Source organism: Poeciliopsis prolifica, unplaced genomic scaffold, assembly GCF_027474105.1.
Source record: "Poeciliopsis prolifica strain line A6 unplaced genomic scaffold, Auburn_PproV2 SCAFFOLD032, whole genome shotgun sequence".
Lineage (NCBI taxonomy): Eukaryota > Metazoa > Chordata > Actinopteri > Cyprinodontiformes > Poeciliidae > Poeciliopsis > Poeciliopsis prolifica.
The window spans coordinates 5,952,440-5,966,092 of NW_026562407.1; the positions used below are offsets into that span (position 1 = coordinate 5,952,440).

General features: G+C 38.2%; 1 protein-coding gene across 3 annotated transcripts in view; it reads left to right on the top strand.

The window, feature by feature from the left end:
- The first annotated feature begins 1,504 nt into the window (after nt 1-1,504).
- elavl2 (ELAV like neuron-specific RNA binding protein 2) overlaps nt 1,505-13,653 on the top strand; it is an 87,111-nt gene continuing 74,962 nt past the window's right edge. For 2 of the 3 annotated variants that reach the window (XM_055051056.1, XM_055051060.1), the window contains exons 1-2: nt 1,505-1,629; nt 6,589-6,677. The gene's annotated coding sequence lies outside the window, so the exon portion shown is untranslated. The remainder of the gene's footprint in view (nt 1,630-6,588; nt 6,678-13,653) is intronic. The other variant, XM_055051059.1, reaches the window with a different exon arrangement.

The window sequence follows — 13,653 nt, forward strand, 5'->3', positions numbered from 1 at the left end:
TTCTGTGACTCATCGGTGAATTGTCCAATGTTAATTTCTTTTCTAATGTCCTTGGAGGCTCCCACTCGATGCTGTCAATATTTTTGTCCAAACTGCTTGCTGGTTTTTAGGAGCCCCAGCTCCTAAGAATTTGAATCGTTTCTGTTGGTAATGATCTCTATTAGCTCTATTATTGCACACTATAAAGCTCAGCAAAGACGGCTCATCCTTGTTAATATCAATATCTTTAAACTGTAAAGGCTCCGAGGTGGAAATTGAAACAGAGATGCAGTAGACAGACTCGCAGAGGGAAAGGGAAAGAGATGTTCTGAAGCACTGCAGCAGAGTGAACGTGTATCCAATCTGACACCTAGAACTCCAGGCTAATGTCTTGATAGGCCATAAGTGGATCATTGCTGCCCCTTAGAAAATCTTCCCTCTGTGCGAGATAGAAGAAAAAGAGCTGAACAATCCTTATGCCTTTTAGCTGAACTGTGCACCTTGTTCTCTTACTGTTCCTGGATTTTATTTTATTTTTTTCCTCCACTGTCTGCAGCCTTATTGATTTCAGATCAGGGTTGTTTTATGTTTTTCCTGCATCTCGTGTACTGTTACTGTCAGACATACCTCTCAATGCTGTGCATGATTCCAGCTCATCGAGCCCCAGCGCTGTTTATAGTCCACTGCTGCATGGGTTCAAATGTCAACTTGGATTTCTCAATGCTGAGCTGCACAACGGTGTGACCTAGGTGACTTTTGCTTTGTCATAACAGAAATGAAGGTCTATACATGTGAATTGTCCTATACTAGAAATGCATCTGACCCTCTTCCTCTTGTTAAAAAAAACTAATCTCATCCTCCTCTTTCATTCTATTTGACAGCTTTCTTTTCATTTCTTTGTTGAGATTTCAGTCATATTCTTTGTTTGTACAGTTACAGTAATTCTCTCAAAAATTGCAAACTGTATTAATAAATCTTCACGTTGCAGCCTTTACCCATAAATTGTGATCCTAATGGCAAAAAGTGCTGTCTACTTTTTGAAATACAATAAATGTTAAAATGTCTTTAAGAATCTAATCTCACCAGATATACAGGTCTGAGTTTTGAAATGTAAGTCTAAAATATAGTTAAAAAAAGTTTTTGTACCACTGTGCACATGTAAGTAAAGTACATTTCCGTCACCAACAAGCAAACAAAAAAAGTTTTGCTTCAGCATTTAAAGATGAAACAGTTTTTCAAAGCCAGAAAACATAAACCAACTGTTGCTGTAGATAAACGTTTTAACATAAAACTCTCTCGAAGTGCTCAAAAAAATACTTGTTTGGCTTGTTTGTTTGCTTTGGAGCTGGTTTTCAGTTTGTCTTCATATGAAATGTACATTGAGAGGACTGGAACATGATTGGCTACATGCCTGTAGTGTCGCAATCAGCATTGGCACTGATAGGCCACGGCTGTAGGTGGGACTTAAATCACCAACGGTAGTCTGATGCAATTATTTGAAATAGGGCAGTCAAGAGAGGAGAAGCCGGTGCCTGTTTTTGCCTCCATGGTTTTCAGAAATCTTTTATTTAGTGGCGACGTCCTGAAAATAGACCCGTGCAGCTGACCCTTATTAGGGGAAGCTGCACGTTAAGAAGCTTCACTGATAAGGTAATGTCAAGCGAATGCTGATGTCAGTAGCAAATGCCTCATGTTTGGTCTCAAAAGAGTTTACAAATTGTTTGCATGTTATCTGTCCTTCTTTCAGATAAATGCTTTTAAAGAAATTTCAGTCTTGGCAGATATTTTATTCTGTGCGATTGTCACTTTGACCGGCAGAGGCTCTGCATTAAGGAAAGAGGCAAGGCAACAAAATGCCTGAAAGAATGTTTAACTAAATGTCAATATAATTGAAATAAAGAACTGAAACAAAAGGCATTTGTTCTGTAAATATAATATCAATAATCATTTACCAGGGATGGAGCCCCTGGTCTCCATCACAGTGATGCATTTAAGCAAAAAAAAAAAAAAAAAAAAAAAATTGAATTCCCAAAATAAATTGGCTTTTTGATATTTTGGTTTATTGAAAAGAACTTCTGTAATGCGAGAAGACATGTTGATATACTGCCCGATGCTTTCATGATGTTTTAAGATAACTGATTGTTACCAGCAATTTATTTTAGGATCTAGGGGAATCTGAGCCTGGATCAACAGGTGCACAAGCAGATGAATCCTGTGCAACCAACATCTGTGGACCACAGAGGGAGCAAGTTGATACAATGTTGCTCTGGGAAGAGCTCGTTTATTCTGATACACGTTTTTCAATTAAAGAAAAAAAATACAATTACAATACAATTCAAATTCAATCAACAGCATCCGGAGTTTCTGCAAAGAAATAAACAAAATGCACAAATAAAATAACTTAATGCAAAAAAAAGGAGAAAATTCAATCCTAAATCAACATAACCAAACTGAACAAAACATCCCATCTACAACACACAATAAACACCAACTTTTCTCAGTTACAACTGTTTTCTAAAGTTTGGCAGTTACAGCGGTTACGAAGAAGATCAGGCCTACCACAAATAAATGCGCTTTTAGGAGAAATAAAAAAAAATACTACCACACTACCCAGATACAAACACAACATTGACAAATCAAGAAATTTAAATTAATCCAAAAGCTCAAGGCTCCAACAACAAAAAGCGACATGAAGAATGACATATGCCGACACAGATCAACGCCAGTACAAAACTGGCCTAACTACACAAATGAGTCATACAAAACACTACAAAACTAATACTGATATATTTAACTGAAAAGTTCGTAGCTTTCTTTGCTGCTTCGAGAAAAACAAACAAAAAAACATTGAAGACCAGAACATTTTCTTTCTCTTCATGAAACTAAACAGAGTGACGATAAAGTGGGTTGGAAATCGCTTCCTTAATGTATGCTTTCACGTAGAAAATGTTTACCAATAGATCATTTAGGAAATGGCCATCCCTTTTGGCAATGACAGCAATAATCACATGCAGGAGGCCAGAGTCGGCAATGCATTCAGCACTGCAAGTCAACAATTACCGGGCGGCTGGTGGAAATGACAGGGTAGACGTTCGCTGATCCCGTGTTCCCACTCAGGGCGATTGATGAGTTCATTTATCTCTCCGCTGCTTGTCTTCTGGCTTTTCGCCCCTCTGTTGCTATGAAAATGAATAGCCTTTGTAAAATGGAGAAATCATACGCTGAAGAAAGAAGGAGAGGAGAGAAGAAAAAAAAAACGTGCCTTTACAATACCACTGAGGCATATTTATTTCATCTTAAAGGGGGACGTTTGAGGTCACCCTCCAGTTCTTCCCCAGTGACATTTTCCGACTTGACATTCTGTGACATTTCCAGTTAAATATTGCTGATATTCCTGCAGAGGAATTAAAAGCATGTCTAAAAGGGAGACTGACATTAAAGCTGTTTCTCTCCCTCGCTATCCTCCTCCCTCTCTCCACCGCTCAGTCTCTTCATCCCAAACATTCAGTTTCCCTCCTCTCCATGCAGCAACACAGGCTTACACACACTACCTTCTAAGTGTGGTTGACTCGCATCTCCAGGTATTAGAGGAAGTCTTTCTAATCCAGAGGGATTACTAAAAATTCTATCATGTGGAAAATATAGGAGACAGACACAAAGTGTCTCACTGAGGAAACTTGTGGTGTTTTTTCGGCAAACATTCAAAGATTTAGACGCAGTAACATGACAGGAAGCAGTCATGCAAGAGGGGAAATGGCTTTACCTTCCACGTATGTCCTACATATCGGTGGATTGGATTTTGAATATTCTCTCGCTTTTGCTCAAGAGTGTCTGTGCCTTCATGTCGACAAGAATTACAAAATACTGAACACAAGGCGATATATACGGTTTTATAGACGAGATCTGTTTTTGTTTACAATGTCTTTTACTAGACATATGTCTTGGAATAATTCACAATCTTGTTTACCATCTCCTGCTCTCTCTAAGGAACGCTTCTCTAAAAAGCTGATAATTGGTATAAATGGTCAAGTTATTTATTCTACTTTCGTTTACGCGTACAAGTCATTTTATTGAGGCGAAAATCTATTTTTTACAAGGCAGACTTGGCCAAGGGAGCAGCATTAAACATATACTAAAATGCAAGATGTAAAACATAAAGCCAGGATGAAATATGAGACGGCGAGACAGTTGGACCTAAGCAGCTATTAAAACACAATGGCCTCTCAAAACAATTCATCAGAGTCATCCTTAACTTCTGTCTTCATGAGCTGAAGGTTACTAAATGCAATTTTTATTTAATTAAACATGACATCAACTTTTATGGTGAAAGATAAATCTTTCATGAGGATTTTCCATCAGAAGTATATATGATAAATACACAACCTGCTGCGCTGAAAATTGCTGTTTGGACCTCTAAAATACCTCATAATGACTGACTAAAAATTTTAAGTAACTATTGCTTTTAAATATCAATGTAATAGCAGATGGAGCTTTTAGCCATTTTTCAGTTTTTCCACTGGATAATGTGACTGAATTTCCACAACAGGGTGACACCCAAAGTGCCAATAACATTCTTAGATCCAATTTCTTTGTCATCAGGCTGAAAACTGTTTTGCCTCAAATATCAACATCCCATAAAAGAAAACGCTTCCATCATCTTTTCCGCAAGTTTTTTTAAAATTTATTTAGAAAACCCCAAAAAAGAAATAAAAGGTGTTTAAAAAAAAAAAAAGACAACACATTTCCTGTACTATATATTTATCAAAAAAAATATAGGCGGTGTGTTTTCAAAATGCCATAACCCTTGTGGTTCTAAACAAGACTTATTTATCTGGACTTCACGTAAAAATAACTATGGATGGTAAAAGTTGCAGGGCCCTTCCCTAATCTATACGAGTAATAATTAAAAAGTTCTAAGCAACTGAATCTGAGACTAATGACGCAGGACAAGGACCCGAGATTTTCCCGCATGTACATGTGGATGGCAAGAGTTTTAGAAAAAATCTCCAAATATCACTGTCAGAGACCTGTAGAAGGAGTGGCGTATTGCAGTAGCTCAGACTCTGTAATAATTTATTTTAAAATGCATGAGAAACTGAGATACTTTCTGAACCCACCTGTAGAGATGACCATTTTGTGCCATGGCTGCTCTTTAACTATTAATCATTCAGCATGGGCTGGGTTTTCAATTTGGACGTTGGACGTTGGAGCGCACTGTTGCAGGCCTTTTAACATTTGGACAGAACCGCAGAATCAGATTTGCAGCAAGGGATGGCGATTGATTGTAATCAAAATGTAAAGTAATGCTAAGCTGCCTCACTAATGGATTTAATAGTTTATTCGACTGGAGGGGTGAATCACTCTTAAGGTATTGACTGCAGGATCCTGAAGGATTACAGATGGGCCCAGAGGTCGCAGGGGCAGATGGGTGTGCTTTGCTCCAACAAAACCGCTGTGCAGATAAAGTGGTGGGTTCTAAGCAGTTTAGCAAATTAATTGGAAATTAATCTTTCTCTAAATGAGAGCCTAAGACAAGCAAATCCTCGTGTTTTAATTCCTTTATTTGCCGAGGACTACTATCAATGGTAGTACGTTCAGTTCTTCAAAACTAAAACTTAGAGATTTGTTTTGGTTGAAGAATGAAGTTATGAGGAGAGAAATATTTGGCTTTGAAGCACAAGCATGTGATCAAAATTGTCCATAGCCTAATTGGTACTGAATAATGCCTTGCCATCAAGCCGATGCGTACATTCTCCATCCAGGTTCCACTGTGAGCGTCTTCCTGGAGGAGCAACAGCTCGGTGAATTGACATAATAAGCACGGTGGTAGTAGAAGGCCTCAATGGAGCACAAGCAATAACTTCTTCTGCTGTTTGTGTCGAAGCCAATCAACTGAAAAGATAAGAAACATCTGTTCAATAGAATTAAGAATAAGAGAGCTTTGTTTATCACACTTGGCAATGCTTTGTAGGCCAGTGATACTGTCACAGTAAACGAAGGTAAACAATTGACCCGTCTCTTCCAGAGATTCTTGTACACTCGGTTGGCTCTTTGCTTCTTCTTTTTATTGTGGCAATAAACGGGCCGATTCGTTTGTTCTAATTCAGGGGATGTGACTAAGACTCTAATCAATTACAGTCATTATCCAGGCAGCTGATGGGTTTGTGGTCAGACAAACAGCTTGTGGAGGAGCTGGGCAGGCTGACAGCACCACAAGACCCCCACCAAAAACACATAACCTGTGCAGCTGGCCATCTGCAAACAAAGTATAGTTCCAGCATGAACAGACAAACACACCCAGATGAACCAGATGAATCTGACTGAATAATGGAAGATGGTGCCATTGTATTCAGTTAATTATCTGTTTTCATTATTTAAGGAGCCTTTGTTGTTTGACTGGTTGACTTAATTCCTTTGCTGACAATTTGAAAGATGTTAAACTTGTTCTGCTTTCTCTAAAAAGAACATGTACAATTAATGGCTATCCATTTGATTTAATGTGCTTTCCACAATATGCTAAAACAAGGTTTTTAGAATATAAGTTCCATTTTCCATCTTAGGTTTCAGATGCGATGTCCATTGGTTCTTGTTTTGCTTTGTCTTTATCAGGACAAGACAGAGGTCTTTGGACAAGTCTGAGTCAAAACTAAAGGCTTTAAGTGACAAGTCAAGGCTAAAGTTTTCAAAGGTCATATCTAGTAAGTCAATTCTTTAGTTTTTAACAACTGCAATTAATGTTCCTGCTCTATAAGTATGGCCTGAAGCATTGCATTGCTGTAGGGAAGGCAATGAAATCATTACCATTCTGTCCTATGGCCTAATTAACTCATAAATACTTTTTAAACTTTTTTTTTTTTTTACTGGAGTCTTTTAACTTTAAATCTTTGAAGTCTGAAGTTGTGTTTGCAACTTGAGCAAAACATCAGTCCAAGTCTGCAGCTCAAATCACAATTTACACAATTGGTACAATTGCTAGTTGCTAAAGAGCCCACATCAGTGGTTCAAAACCTTTCTTTTCACTTATGGTGACTAGTGACACTTCCTGTGTCTTGTAGTTGACATAGGCAGTAAAAGCCTCTATACACTTTTCCACATGAATGTGGAAAAGTGAAAAAGCCAAGTGCCCAGCTAGCGCATCAAACTTGCTAGCATCCATTCGGATTGTGGGAAACAAAGGAAATTCTTATGAGAAATGTATGCAGTCAATGTGCTCTGTTATGAAAGCTCAACCATCTATGGACAGTATTTCACCTACATATGTGGGAAAATTCAAGATAAAATTGGTAGGTCCCCAGTCCCTGGATAAACAAACGATTCCAAAAGAAACGTTTTTAAAACTGCAAACATTTTTTGTTACATAATTTCAAGTTATATTAATAAGATACGAGAGAAAGTGTTGGAATAATTTGAGTCTTCTTTGGCTGTTCTGAACACAGAAAAATACAGAACATCCCCACCCCCACTTGCTGCACACATCTGATAAGCTGACTGAAAACCAATATAGTTTATGATGCTTACAAGAAAGATGAATTTGACTCCATGCAATAAATAAACTAAAGAGCCATCAAATACTCTTGCTTTAAAACTACAGACAGCAGGCTTCGGTTAGCATGTGTCTTGTGCACAACACTGGGGGTTGTTTTTTTTTTTTCTTTTTTTATTCAACTCTTTAAAAGATAGAACAACAAAGAGGTGCAATGCTGTGCCATGGGTATTTAAAAACTACAACAATTTAGCATCTATTTCCATGTTATCTCTATTATTCTATATTTTTCAATGAATTTGTCTCAGATTTTACAGTAAATAAAAATATAACAATATAAAGTAAATACTGTTTTAGTTGAAGTATGTACAATTGATCTGATTACTTTGTGAAACATTTCAAATATTTGTGTTTAAAAATCTCTTGTAATTAGCTACTGAGAAATTGTGGTAATGTTGAGAATCATATATACCCGATTCTGGATTCTAATATTTTATACTTTTTTTAAACAAAGGTGCTCAGACTTGCTAATAGGCTTACTAAAGCACAGGGAGGCCCTGTTTCTCTTTTGTGTATCATACCATCATGCAGGGGGTGCAAGATGAAAAGAGCCTAAATGCATTATTCATGAAAACGGCAGGTTTGAAAACAAAAAGTTTAATTACTTACTAACAAAGAGAAAAACCGAGAGTGCTGAAGATAATTAAAAAAGTAAAGTTCACATAAGTTCAAAAGGGACAAAGCAGGAACCAAAACAAATGCTGACGAAAACAAAACACACATACAGCCGGCAGACAGCAAAGGAAACCAGAGAGAACAAGCCATGTAGCCGATGGCATTTCAGTAACCGGAGGTTGTGGGTCAGTGACTGACAACCAGCGACAGAACTCACGTGGAAGATCAGGAATCAAGAGAACAACACAAAAAATGACAGAGAACTGCAAAACATTGTAACAAAACGGCAGAAACAAGAAAACCAAGACAATACCAGCCTTTTGTTTTGGTTGCTGAGGGTGAGCTGAGATGTAGGTGTGGAAATGATCTCATTGAACCTTAAAAAAATGTGAAAAAAATATATATATACAATGGAAGTTAAAGACAAACTTTCTTTTGTTTTAAGGCAAGACATTATGCTTTAGTGTTGAGGTTTCAGCTCTGTGTTACTTTATCTCTTTATATTGTATCGATATGTTGCACTCAGACGTCTCTTTTTCAACCCATCCTATCCAGTTTAGTTCCTGTGTACCGACTTTAAGATAAGCTGAAATACATACCCGCAGCTCTTAGGTGCGTGGCGAATGGTTACAAATCATTCACATGAAACGGACCTAAATTGCAAGTATAAGGTCCGATATACTGATAACAGCACCTGCATACATGTTTCTACCTTGTTTGTATGCGACCCTGTTATTCGTAGATCACTTGCGAGAAAAGATTTCAAAATAGCTCGTCACCTTTTAACTCCCCAGATACAACCTCATGGTAGTTGTTGCCACTTCTTGGTGTGGCACCAGCATGACAAGCGGCAAGATAAATTTGAGACGGCGTCATGCAGATCAACACACGTTTGCCTTACATGAATGGCAACTTCTCTTTCTTTTCCCATTTTGAAGATTGGCTAACAGAAAAGGGTCACATCATGTTTATCCCCTTGGTAAACAAGAATTAAAGAATTGCTGTTTAACACTCGGCATACTCTGACCAATTAAAAAAAAAAAAAAAGTAAAACATGATTTAGGAAAATCGTTTAGGACAATATATTTACCAGAGTATTGTAGGTGCCTTTGTTTAAAAAAAAGAAATTATACATTTCTCAATACAGGACTGTTTTCCATTACTAAAAGTCTATATTCCAGCAGCATTCTATATGTTCAGTGAATTAATTTATTTTTAAGCTTTTCAGTCATTTTGACCACCATATCTGACAACATGCAACATCTATATTGCCAAAGCAATCGATCTTTTACAGGTGAAGTTTTAATGTCTCTTCCACCTGAAAAATGAAGAGCACTATAAGACATAGAGGCAGCAGTGAGACTCCAGGTCTGGGAAAGTCTCTGCTCACTGCTCTCTGCTAACCATTAGTTAGCATATGTTGGAACATATGTAAAATTCCAACATATTTTACATATGTTGGAAATTCACTGTCAGAAAGTAGATTATGCAGTTACTTTGGGAAACAAGCAAAAAGAAAGAAGAGTGACAAAAATGTGTTTTATGAGTGGCATTGTGTTTTTGATAACTACATTTCTGATTATGTGTTCAAACAAAAACTATAAGTGAAGAGAGAAAAGATTCCCTTCTCCTCTCACTAACACAGCTATGACATTTGGAAGTCTTTCGATAGATTCTCAGTTGAATTTGGGCTTGGACTTTGACTGGGCCATCTTGGCACTCTGAACTCATTCCACTTCAGCCATGGCTGTATTTTTAGGCTTGTTCTCAATCTGGTTGCAGCTTCCCTGTCCCTTTTGAAGAAACTCATCCCCACAGCGTGATGATTGCGTCTCCAAGTTTTGCTGTGGGGATGCAGTGTTCAGGACAATATGCAGTGTTACTTTGTCCAGAAAGTTCTGCTTTGGTGCCCTTTAAACAGAGTAACTTTTCTGTGTCCTCTGCAGGTTGTTGCAAACTGCACACGCAGTCATGACCGTCTTTCATCAGGTCTTTCTGCTTGTCACTCTTCCTCTGTCGTCTTAAAGGACCAGCTGTCGGCTGCGGTTCTTGCTCCTCATTATGCTGTGTTTTCACTGACGTTTTCTAACAAACCTCTGGACTTAAATTTAAATTAAATCACACTCTAGTGAACACAATTTAATATTAATTTAATATATCTTGATGTGTTTAAGTAAAGGGGGTAAAACAAATGTTTTCCACACTTAGACTTGTTTTTTTTTTTAAATAATGAATAGCTTTTCCTTCTACTCGAGAATTGTCCATGATTTAGTGTTTTTCCACAATGAAAGTGTCGCAAATTACTCTCAGGTTTGTGGTTCTAACATGACAAAATGTACAAGTATTCATGAGTTTTGAAACTGCGGTTTTGCTGGCTGCGGTAACACTCTTACTAGTCATAGCTCACACTGCATTAAAACGCTAGATTGCTTCTTCAAAACGTAATTTCCTTCATATATTTGAGAAGTTATTCTCGCCTACACATTCTGTCCTTACCAGCAGAGACAAATTCAGCCGAGCCGCTTAAAGCTTTCAGCGATGACAGTAATATATGGTACCTATGCTTGTCAAAGTATTTGCACTTTGATCACATATTCATTCTCCTCTTTATCTAAAGGAACTTGAGAACACGTCGTCTTTCCCGTTTGCACATTTTATCCTCTTAGTCAAGTAAAAGTGATGAATTCAGACAAATGGTTGATGGAACCTGCATTTCTTGGTGGAAAAACCTCAGTAATCAATGCCAAATTAACCTTTCTCATCTGGGAGATATTTGCTGCTCAGATTTGCAACCCCTCTACCTTCCCCCACCGTGCTCATCCTTTGTGCATTAAACCACAAATACCACTATTTGCACTCCTCTACAGAGTTCTTCTAGTCGACAGAGCTATTAGTCAGAAAGACACCACAAAATTCATTATAGTCGCCCTGCGGTTATTTTACAAATTCATCATTTCATTACTTTCCCCTCTGAGGGTGGCAGCAGGGAGGGTGTCAGTGGAGAAGAAGTGTTTGTGATAACATCAAAATCCCTGAAGGCAAAACAAGACATCGCGGCGCAGATAGGGCGCGGGGAGAGGAATCTAAACTCTGGTGAGTGCTAAAGTGGGAAGAGCAGAAATTAATATGTAAATTGACGAGTGGTTGGTTGGAGGACATAAGAAGGATTTCATTATGTCTCGATCAGAAAGCCATTTATCTCAAGACTCTCAATAATTCAGGGCTCCTAATCTGCTGGACAGATAATTAATATCTGCTTATTGAGTAAATGAAAGTCATTACCTTGATTTCCTTTAGATAATTTATCTGTCTTATTGTCACACTAAGGACGTTTTCCACTTTACCGCAACTGGCATTAATCAAACGCACAACAAAAAGCGTACGGGCTTCATTTACTTTGACAAAGCAGAGCGGAGCAGCTTTCAAACAATACATTAAGAGAATTAATATTCGCAACGAGTTCTTCTGAGCAAGCATCAAAGTTATCAGCTTCTTCCGTTTTAAGTTTCCTCAACACACCAGAAAATACAAAGATCAAACATAAACACAATTCACAGAGATAAACCATAAAGTCTGATGGACATTTATTCACTCATTCTGATATGAATGGATAAATGTGGGTTTCCATTCTAGAATCTTTGTCCAGAATCATGGATTGTTATTTTTTTGGGGGGGAGGACTATTCCCTCTTTGTTCCAACTCACCTGCCAGGCTAAAAATAGAATATCTGGGCAGAAATTTATCTACCCAGATACTCATTTTGAAAATATTATGAACCTTGTGGCTGCTTTCATCAACCTTGGTCCCCTGAATTTCTTATTATGATTTTCCAGTGCAGCAGACATTTTATGGGGCCGTTTCATATTTCTACCATTTTTTCTACACAAACCAAAGACCAAGCAAAAAAAAAATGAAAAATGAAAAATTGGGAAGCTGCTAATGCTAAACATTTCTTCCTTGTTGAAAATGTCCAACAGTTTTTGGAGATTTTCCAAAACTTCCAGTTTAAACTGGAAGTTTGTTTTGACTTTAACCTTTAAAAACTGGAGCACAGGTACCTAATGAAATGTATGTAAAATGTGTGTCAGAGTTTACAAAAGCTTGCAAAGATGCAAAGCAGATAACCAACTTTGGGTCAAATAGCTCTTGATGTTTCTTTCAGTCACATTTTTTTTTTACATCTCATATAGTGGCATAAAAGCTAGTAGAGCAGCAGTCTGTTTTCACGAGTTAAAAAGTGGTTGGTCTTCAAGAATTCCCACACATCAGGCATTGCAAAGATTGTTTAAATATGCAAAACAAAACAAAAATAGATGTTTAGCTCCCCTTTCATCAAAGATTTTGCTCAGGACATCACTTTGACTCCCAGTCCTGCTGTGAAACCTGAGCGGTGAGCAGATTCTGCATCGCTTATCACCCAGGTGGACTTTCAGCTCCCGGACCGAAAGCCTCCCCGCCCTCGTAAGACTTCGGCCAGGTGCTTCGGCTTGTCTTCCAGCCCAGCAGGTGGACTGCGGTCGGTGCTCTCTAACAGAGGTTGTCCATCTGCCCGACGGAGCTCTGAGTGAAAACAAAAGCAGTGGGGCTTCTCCCGTAATGGGCTGAGACATTACCACAAGATTGTGCTATTGACGCTGTTGTTCACACTCGCGCGAAGCCAAGCAAACTTACAGCTGACGGCTGTCAGAGTTGCGTGGGATGCATCATGCCTCAGGCTAAAACTCAAACTGCTCATACAGTTGCTATGTGTCGTAGCTGCTGCTTGTGGCCTTTTTTTAAACGGAACATGGTTGTTACTAGACCTTTCAATCAATCGAAGTTTATCTTTCTCAGCAACACGGCAGTTCAAAGTGTTTTACGTCACGACGCATAAGAACAAAAATACATTATAAAGATGTCTTACAGTCAACATTATTTTAAAGTCTATTCTATCTTTTTCTACAGTGGGCTGTTACTTAAAAGAGAGATTAACTTTGGAATGACTTAGAAAAAAAAAACCTAACCAGATGTAGCAGGTTCATAAATCCATCTTTTGTTTTTCATTTGTAAGGAGTAGTTGGAATTGCAATGAATTAGTTGGTGATTGGGCCCAAGATGCAGACGGAAATGGAGGCAGAAAAATCAGCGATGAAAATCTAAACAATCATCTGAGGACAGGAACTTGCAATATCTAAAGTATCCTGGCAAGGAGCAGACATGGATCAAAAGGAGTGCAGGGATTAAACAGGCAGAGAACTGAACAAACAGGAGAATCCAGCAAGTAGGGAAGGAGAGAGAGGGGCTTCAACACTGGGGAGTTTGATTACAGACCAGTGGCATGAGGTCGATTATTAACAGGAAGCAGCTGAGAAAGGAAAAAAAAGACACGCAGGCTGAGGGAGGGAGCGTGATGGCCTGACAGGAGCAGAGGGAGAGTAACTCAGATCAGGGAACAAGTAAAACATAAATCTAACTACAAACAGTAATAAAGACGAAACCAAATGCAAAAGAATGAACTACCACAGAGAGCTCTAAAC